General features: G+C 46.9%; 2 pseudogenes; one reads left to right on the forward strand and one right to left on the reverse strand.

Annotated features, from left to right (window-relative positions):
- Window positions 1-259: 259 nt before the first annotated feature.
- Window positions 260-1,573, reverse strand: LOC100441557 (CMT1A duplicated region transcript 15 protein-like protein; annotated as a pseudogene).
- Window positions 1,574-8,484: 6,911 nt separating this feature from the next.
- On the forward strand, window positions 8,485-8,666 carry LOC112129852 (small nucleolar RNA U3; annotated as a pseudogene).
- Window positions 8,667-9,015: the final 349 nt, after the last annotated feature.

The raw sequence follows: 9,015 nt of genomic DNA on the forward strand, positions 1-9,015 counted from the left end.
ATTTGACCTTGGATTTTACCATCTCCAGAACTGTGAGAAATCAATTTTCTATGCTACCTAGTCTATGGCATTCTGTTTTGACACCCAGATTAGCTAAAGTACCAGCGTGTCAACTTGCACACATAATTCTTGGAAACTCTGATGCCAAATCCTTGATGGCCAAAGGTGATTGATCTGCCGGAGACATGAGCCTACATCTTCCCTCTTTCCACAATAAACCAGAGAGTCAAAACAGGCAAGAGTGGGTCAAGGTCTTCTAAAAGCCATACCTGAAAGGTTTCCAATAACAGTTGACTCGATGGTAATTCAATCACACAAACAACCACAACAAAAGACACAACTTTCAGAGATTTTCAGGATAGCCTCAAAAACACCATCTAATATTAGGGAGTTCAAAAAGGTGAGAAGTTTCAGAAATCAAACTTTATTTATATTTCATTTCATAAACTTGTAATTCTAACACTATTAATAAATGCTAGGGCAGGTGGTGGCATGAACAGCCTGGGGCACAAGGGCTGTCTTTTAAAGCTTTGCTTGCTGTACCCTTTGGAGCCACCTCCTGGTCCCTTCACCCCCTGCCCACCTGTTAAGAGCCCATTCGGGGCAGCACATTAGGGGCAAACAGCCTGGATACCCAGTTGCAGACACATATCCATGCCTGGAGGAGGAGATTGCGTCTGAGAGCAGGAGGAGCTGCTGGAACTCTTCTTCCCAGCCTTCTTTTAATGCTCTTGCACACCTCCTGCACACAGATAGATCCCCACCAGCATTAGCACAATAAACAGGACCTGAAGCAGCAGGGCTGTGGTTCTAGTGAATGAGAGAAGCCTCTCTCTAGCAAGGGAGAAGAGTCCAGTCTGAATGCCCTGGTCTCCGCCTGCATGTTTGCCACCATGCCCAGGACTAGGGGCAGCATGGGAGCTGCTGGCTGGGGCTGTGCTTGTCACCCCCTCCCTCCCGCTTCTCTCTCCAGCCATGCTTTCAGCTCCAGGGTTAAGGCCAGTGGCTACAGTAGGTTCCATGATTTCAGGCAGCTCCTGGCTGGGCTGGTCCTTGGCTGGAGCTCCCTCCAGCTCCAGCACTGTCTCTGGAGGTGGCTCTTCCCATGCCAGCTCTGGCTCTACAGCTGGTGCTGCAAGTGCTCCTATTTCTGCATATAGACCAGGAGCTGAAAAAGGAGAAAGGGTCACCAGCATCAGTCACTTTCCACTGGAATTTCCAAACACAGAGACAACCTCACTGAATTCAAAGGAATTCCAGCCCAAAAGCACCGCCCCTGCAAAGTCTTCCAGCCTGCAGCCACCTCACCATGTGTCTGTGCCTCCATGGGCTCCCGAATCTCCTCCTGGACAGGGACAATGTGCAGATGCAGCCCCGATGGGATCTCTGGTGTGGCCTGGCCTGCTAGGGCCTGCCCCGGGCTGCCCTGTGGTACCTGGGTGCGCCTTCTTACAAAGGGCCACAGGCGTCTGGGGTGAGGGATGAGCCTTCTTCGGCATCGTCAGAAAAGGCTCTCACTCCCGCCATTCCTGAAGCAGCAACCTCTCGAAGTGGGGAAGCAACACAAGAACATCTTGCTCTCTTGAGCATCTCCCACCAAGTGAGCTGGTTATGGGCTGACTCTAGGATATGGGCGCCTGGTTACCAGAGTTCTAAGTTCTGTTCGTGTGTGTCATCAAGGAAGTGAGGTCAAGGAAGTGAGGTCGCTTCTTTAAGGTTCTGTCCCCTCGGCCCCCTCCTTCCGTAAGACCTACTCAGGACTCCACTGGGCTGCTGACTGCTCACCCTCCCCACAGGTCAACTCCTTACCTATACACCATTATGTCCACCCAGGGCCTGTTTGGACACCTGTGCCTGATGTTCACCAGGGGCCAGATGTCCTCAGGCCTGATGTTCACCTAGGGCCTGATGTCTGCCTTGGGCCTATGTCCCTTTTGGGACCTTGTGTTCACCTGGGGACTGTATCCAGCTGGGGCCTGATGGCCTACTGGGTCTTGTTGTTCACCTAAGGCCTTGTGTCCACCTGGGGTCTGGTGATCACCTGGGGCCTGGCCGTGTACCTTGGGTCTAATGTCCACCTGGAGCCTATGTATCTAACTAAGGCATGGTGTCTACCTGTGGCCAAATGTCCACATGAGTCTGGTGTTCAACATGGGCCTGCTGTCCACTTAGGGCCTTGGTGTTCATCTGGGGCCTGCTTGTCAACTTGGGTCTGGTATACACCTTGAGTTCAGGGTCCACCTGGGACCTGATGTCTGCCTGGAGGACTGACGTCCTCCTGAGTGAGCTGGGAGGATCTCTAGAGCTCAAGAGGTCAAGGCTACAGTGAGCCGTGATTGCGCCACTGCCCCTTAGTCTGGGTGACAGTGAGACCCTGTCTCAAACCAAAAACCACACAAATTATATAGCTATACAAAAATATTTTCTTTCTTTTTTTTTTTTTTGTTTTTTGAAATGGAGTCTCGCTCTGTCCCCCAGGCTGGAGTGCATTGGCGTGATCTCGGCTCACTGCAAGCTCTGCCTCCCAGGTTCACGCCATTCTCCTGCCTCAGCCTCCCAAGTAGCTGCAACTACAGGTGTGCGCCACCATGCCTGGCTAATTTTTTTTTTGTATTTTTAGTAGAGGTGAGGTTTCACCATGTTAGCCAGGATGGTCTCGATCTCTTGACCTCGTGATCTGCCCGCCTCGGTCTCCCAAAGTGCTGGGATTACAGGTGTGAGCCACCACACCCAGCCTAAAAATTAACTGAAGATTTAAATGGAAGACCTCAAAATATAAAAATCATAGAATAAAACCTAGGAAATACCATTCTTGACATTGGCCTTGCCAAAGAATTTTTGGCTAAGTCTCCAAAAGCAACTGCAACAAAACCAAAAATTGACGAGTGGGATCTACTTAAACTAAAGAGCTTCTGCACAGCAAAAGAAACTATCAATAGAGTAAACAGACAACTTTCAGAATGAGAGAAAATATTTGCAAACTGTGTATCTAATATCCAGAATTGATAAACTAAACTTAAATCAACAAGCAAAAAACAACCCCATTAACAAATGGGCAAAGAACATGAACAGACACTTCTCAAAAGAGGACATACAAGTGGCCAACAAACATACAAACAATTCTGATCATCACTAATCATTAGAGAAATGCAAATCAAAACTTCATTGAGATACCATACCATCTCACACCAGTCAGAATGGCTACTATTAAAAAGTCAAAAAATAACAGCTGCTGGTGAGGCTGTGGAGAAAAGGGAACACTTATACACTATTGGGAATGTAAATTAGTTCAGCCACTGTGGGAAGCAGTTTCGAGATTTCTCAAAGAAACTCAAACAGAGTTAACCCAGCAATCTTATTACTGGGTATGTACTCAAAGGAAAATTCTACCAAAAACAGACATGCATTTGTATATTCATCACATTATTCACAAGAGCAAAATTATGGAATCAACCTAGATGCCCATCAATGGTGGAATGGATAAAGAAAATATGGTACATATGCACCATGGAATACTACACAGCCATAAAGAGAAGGAAACCATGTCCTCTGCAGCAGGATGGCAGGATGGACACTGCTGGAGGCCATTATTCTTTTTTTTTTTTTTTTGAGATGGAGTCTCACTGTGTCACCCAGACTGGAGTGCAGTGGTGTGATTTTGGCTCACTGCAAGCTCCGCCTCCCAGGTTCACACCATTTTCCTGCCTCAGCCTCCCGAGTAGCTGGGACTACAGGCACCCGCCACCACGCCTGGCTAATTTTTTTGTATTTTTAGTAGCAAAGGGGTTTCACTATGTTGGCCAGGATGGTCTTGATCTCCTGACCTCGTGATCCACTCACCTGGGCCTCCCAATGTGCTGGGATTACAGGCGTGAGCCACCGTGCCTGGTGGAGGCCATTATTCTAACTGACCAATGCAGGAACAGAAAACCTTACCACGCTTTCTCATTTATAAATGGGAGCTTAATATTGAGTACACAGAGACACAAAGATAGGAACAATAGACACTGGGGACTCCAAAAGGGGTGAGGAAGGGCAGGGGGCAGGGCCTGAAAAGCTAACTATTGGGTACTATGCTCACTACCTGGGTGATGGAATCAACTGTACCCCAAACCTCAGCATCACGCAATATACCACTGTAACAAACCTGCACATGTACCCCTTGAATCTAAAAGGTGTGTGTGTGTGTGTGTGTGTGTGTCTGTGTGTGTGTGTGTGTGGTGTGTATGGGGAGAAGAGAGGCAGAGAGAGAGGGAAAGACATAACCTACCATGGAGTACTTTGGTGAAGTAAAATGAAAGTTATTTTAAGTAAAATGCACATGGCTACTGGTTTTTCAAAAAGACTATGAACTATCTGACTTTCACCAGTTTTTTTTTTTTTCTTATTTTTTTGGCTTCCTAATTCTGAGAGAACAAGTCTATGACAATTAGGTCTAGACACACAATATTTTGTGAAGAGTATAAATCAGTCACATATTTATATTTGTAATTTTATAGATTTAACGATGAATGAATATAACTCTTCAGGCAAAACGAGTGGGTTTCCTCAAATACAAAATGTTTTGCAAACTAATCCAGGATGTTCATAAAAACAAACCAAAAAATCACTCCAGCAGGAAATACTATTCTTGTGATCATGACTGGAAACTTTGTGTCTCTTCCTTGCAATCTCACTACAACAAGATTACACCACAGAAGGCCACTCCTGAAAATGTTAATTGCCTTTTCATATCCACTCTGGCAGCTGCCTCGGTCCACGGCGGCATCAGGGGTGTCATTCTTGAATGATGGCTTTTTAACTGCTTTCTTCAATTTCCCATTACCATTCCTATTTCCTTTACACTAAACCTCCCGCAAGCAACCGCCTCCCTCTGGCTTCTTATTCTTTCCCGTGTCCTCGGCAGCGTGGCTGACGGGCTGGGGGAGGCTGTAACTGAGGAGCCTTCCTTCATAGCATGGTCCAGTCTCAGAACGGGGTGGGGGCAGAGTGGGCAGAGTAGCGGGAATAACAAACAGGGATCTGAGGCCAGTTTACACTTTGGGAGCCTCTATTATTGGTCAGCAGTGTGACAGGTTTTTCTTCAGTTTTTTGGAGACAGGGTCTCGCTCTGTCACCCAGACCAGGGTGCAATGGTGCTATCACAGTTCACTGCAGCCTCAAACTCCTGGGCTCAAGCAATCCTCCCACCTCAGCCTCCCAAAGTGCTGGGATTCTGTTTTTTAACATAAAGTGAAAAGAAGGTTATGGCAAAGATACAAGATGTATATACTGTGGGTAGATTCTGGTTTTAAGACATCTGACTGCTGATATGACAGAAACTCCCAGCCCTGCTAATTTACTATCTGGGCTAGGTCTTGGCTGAGGCTAGGTTTTTCTTTTTTTTTTTTTTTAAGACGGAGTCTCGTGTAGCCGCCCAAGCTGGAGTGGAGAGGTGTGATCTCCGCTCACTGCAACCTCCACCCCCAGGGTTCAAGCAATTCTCCTGCCTCAGTTTCCCGAGTAGCTGGGATTACAGGCATGCACCACCACGCCCAGCTAATTTTTGTATTTTTAGTAGAGACGGCTCTCAAAGTTTATACTTTGGGAGGCCCCCTAAGTATAAACTTACCTCAGACCCCTATTTGTTCTACTCTTTCCTCCCTTCCTCGTTCCTTCCTTCCTTTTCTTTCCCCACCAGTCTCTCTCTTTCCAATTTTTTTTTTTTTTTTTTGAGACAGGGTCTTGCTCTGTCGCCCAGGCTGGACTGCAGTGACTGATCACAGCTCACTGTAGCCTCGACCTCCCAGGCTCAGATGATCCTCCCACCTCAGCCTCCAGAGTAGCTAGGGCTACAGGTGTGAGCTACTGTGCCCAGCCATTTTCTAGCTTTTCATTAAGGTAACTGACTAAACTGCTTGATTGTTATAAAATATGTGCTGCTTTAAGCCACTAAATTTGTAGAAAGTTGTTACAACAGCAGTAGGAAACTAACACAATAGACAAAAGGTTTCAATAGACACTTGAGCAAACAAGATGTGCAGGTGGAAAACAGGCACATGAAGAGATGCTCAATCTTATTACTCAATGTGAAAATGCAAATTAAAACCAAAATGAGACACTACAGCACTACATTGACTAGAATGAATAAAATTAAAATGACTGATCACACCAAGAGTTAGCAAAAATAAGGAGGAATCGGAACTCTCATACAACTGGTGTGAAGGTGAGAGGTGACAACCTGCCAGCAGCCCTCGCTCGCTCTCGGCGCCTTCTCCGCCTCGGCGTCCGCTCTGGCCGCACTTGGGGAGCCCTTCAGCCTGCCGCTGCGCCGTGGGGGCCCCTCTCTGGGACCGAAGCCCTCTCCCTGTGCTTGGGGGAAGTGAGGAGGGAAAGGCGCGGGCGGGAACCGGGGCTGCGCGTGGCGCTCGCGGGCCAGCGCGAGTTCTGGGTGGGCGCCTGCTCGGTGGGCCCCGCACTCGGAGCGGCCCGCCGGCCCCGGGCAGTGAGGGGCTTAGCTTTAGCACCCGGGCCAGCAGCTGCGGAGCCGAGATTGTGCCATTGCACTCCAACCTGGGCAACAAGAGCAAAACTCCATCACAAAAAAAAAAAGGGAATTATGTTTTCAAAGTTCATGTTGTAACATGTTGCAGAATTTCACTCCTTTTTCAGGCTGGAGTGCAATGATTCATGACAGCTCACTGCAGCCTTGACCTCCAGGGCTCAGGTGATCCTTCCACATCAGCCTCCTGAGTAGCTGGGACTACAGGCACATGCCATCACACCCGGCTAATTTTTGGGTTTTTTTGTTTTGTTTTGTTTTGTTTTTTGTAGGGAGAGGGTTTCACTACATTGCCCAGGCTGGTCTTGAACTCCTGGGCTCAAGGGAACCACCCGCCTAGGCCTCTCAAAGTGGTGAGACTACAGGCATGAGCCACCACACCCAGCTGTTTTCTTTTTTTTTTTTCTTTTTCTTTTTTTTTTTTTTTTTTTTTTTTGACATGGAGTCTCGCTCTTTTGCCAGGCTGGAGTGCAGTGGTGTGATCTCAGCTCACCGCAACCTCCGCCTCCCGGGTTCAAGTGATTCTCCTGCCTCAGCCTCCCAAGTAGCTGGGATTACAGGCATACGCCACCACGCCCGGCTAATTTTGTGTTTTTAGTAGAGACAGAGTTTCTCCATGTTGGTCAGGCTAGTCTCGAACTCCCAACCTCAGGTAATCTGACCACCTCGACCTCCCGAAATGGGATTATAAGCGTGAGCCACCGCACCCGGCCTGAAAACATAATTCTAAGTGAAATAAACCAGATACAAAAGGACAATATTGCATGTTTCCACTTATAGAGATAACTGCAAGAATCAAATTCATAGAGACAGAAAGTAGAGTAGTGGTTAAAGGGTCTAGGCAGAGGGAGGAAAGGGAAGTTTGTTTTATGGGTACAGAGTTTCAGTTTGGGATGTCGAAAAAGTTCTGGAGATAAATAATGGCGATGGTTACTTACCATTGGTTACATGAATGTACTTAATGCCACTGAATTGTATATGTGAAAAATGGTTAAAATGATACACTTTGCCGGGCATGGTGGCTCAAGCCTGTAATCCCAGCACCTTGGGAGGCCAAGGCGGGCAGATCACGAGGTCAACAGATAGAGACCATCCTGGCCAACATGGTTAAGCTCCGTCTCTATTAAAAATACAAAAATTAGCTAGGCGTGGTGGTGCACACCTGCAGTCCCACCTGCTCGGGCGGCTGAGGCAGGAGAATTGCTTGAACCCCGGAGGTGGAGGTTGCAGTGAGCCGAGATCGCGCCACTGCAAACTCCAGTCTGGGAGACAGAGTGAGACTGCATCTCAAAAAAAAAAAGGTACATTTTATGTCTATTTTATACCATCCTCCCTAAAAAAATTATTTTAAGAGTCAAGATCTCACTCTGTCGATCAAAGCGCACTGCAGCTTCGGACTCAGCCAGCTTCCCTGGCTCAAGCAATCATCTCGCTTCAGCCTCCGGAGTAGCTGGGACTATAGGCGGTGCCACCACACCCAGCTCATTTTTTATTTATTTTTTCCTTTTTTCCCTTGGTAGAGGCAAGATCCCTAGGCTAGATTGCCTAGGCTGATCTCGAACTCATAGAACAAAGGATCCTCCCGACTGGGCCTGGGCGTGGGCTCTCAAAACGCTGGGATTACCGGATTACAGGCTGGCGCAGCACACCAGGAGCAAACACTTCCCGCTTTAAAAACTCAGGTTGTGATTGGCTGTCATTCTGTATTATGCTAATTAAGCATGCCTGTTTTTTAAACTTTTTAAATTAAAACAATTTTTTAAAATTACGTTTCCACTTAAAACGTTAAAAGTTGTTGTTAAGTGATAGTATTCGAAAAGATGTTATTGCCAGTCTATTTTCCTGTTTATTTCCCAATGGAATCAGAAAGAGCGAAATTATCTCGCCATCAATTCAAAGTGTGCGGCATATTTAGACCCAGTAGAGGCTGGGAGCAGAGAGTTAAAACTATATTTTCAGGAATCATTTGTATAGTTTTTTGTTGGGGGAGTTTTTCGGGACGTGTAGAACGTTGGAAGCCACGAGGAGGAGTTGTTGAGTTATGTTTGAGTGTAAAGCTGGTTCTATTGGCGATCGTTCTTGTTTCTTTCTTGGTGGATGAGAGAGAGAGCGCTGTCTGAGTGGTTTTCTTTAAAATTTTAATGAAAGAAAGCGGCGTGGCTGGGTATGTAGATTCTTCCGTGTTGTTTGAGGTTTTCTTTGCCTTATACGAAGGTCCTTTGCTTTCATTTTGGGGATGTTGAATCTGCTGTTTTGTCATGTTAACAGATTGGATTCTGTCACATGTCCCACTTTCTTGTTCCATATTTTTTTCTTTTCCCTTTCTCGCTACTTCTCCTGCCCCCGGTTTTTTTTAAACTTACTATTTTTGGATACGGTAGCATTTGATAGCGGTCGCTCTCTGGGTTTCCCCAATTCGAAACGCTTTGCTGTTCCTACGTTTTGAGCAATGGGATACAGCCAACAGTATAGGT

This window comes from Pongo abelii, chromosome 19, assembly GCF_028885655.2.
Source record: "Pongo abelii isolate AG06213 chromosome 19, NHGRI_mPonAbe1-v2.0_pri, whole genome shotgun sequence".
Taxonomy (NCBI): Eukaryota; Metazoa; Chordata; class Mammalia; order Primates; family Hominidae; genus Pongo; species Pongo abelii.